This window comes from Etheostoma spectabile, unplaced genomic scaffold (genome assembly GCF_008692095.1).
Source record: "Etheostoma spectabile isolate EspeVRDwgs_2016 unplaced genomic scaffold, UIUC_Espe_1.0 scaffold379, whole genome shotgun sequence".
In the NCBI taxonomy this organism is placed as follows: domain Eukaryota; kingdom Metazoa; phylum Chordata; class Actinopteri; order Perciformes; family Percidae; genus Etheostoma; species Etheostoma spectabile.
In genome coordinates this window covers 249,783-250,523 of record NW_022605596.1, presented here as the reverse complement: position 1 = coordinate 250,523, position 741 = coordinate 249,783, and positions in this window count along the sequence as shown.

Genomic DNA, 741 nt, shown 5'->3' with positions numbered 1-741 from the left:
GCGGCACTTCAGGTCAATTTGTACACAAGCGACAAGACTTTTGTCAGGGACTGTAGATCAAATCCATCCCTCCATCCATCTTCATCCCCGATGCCCGATACCTGGAGAAGCGGATGAAGATGGATGGATGGATTTTATCTAATACGATACAAAGTATTTATTTATTATTACATCTTGTTAATGTAGTGCGAAAAAAAAAAAAAACTCGACTGCTTTTCGCAGCTATATGTACGAATGGTTCATGAGTACAACCTGCAGCAGTATGTGTGTAGTGGCTGGCGAGGAAATGAGATGCAGGTGAGGGGGGGCGGTGACTTTTTGAGTCAATTTGGCTCATTAATCACTAATCACTTAATAACATAACCGTTGGTGTGTACTGTAAGGTGCATGACACTGACTAGTTACCAAGTAGCCTCTCATTACTTATAGCATTAGCATTGTCATTAGTTCCTTAGGAAAAAAATGTAATTAATTCAAAACACATGCACATTAATATTCACATCCATGGATTTTATGAACGTTATCTTTAGAGCACAACATCACATAGGTGGTCACAGTCCAAAGACATTAGTTAGCGGATATTTGGTTAGCCATAGCATGTTTGCAGTTAGCCAAAATGCTAACACTCCACTTCACTCACCAGTTCTTGTTGGACACTAGCGATGTTTCCATCCACACGTTTTCATCCAAATTAAGGGATACTGAATGAAAAATGTCTTATGGAAACAGTAAAATTCAATG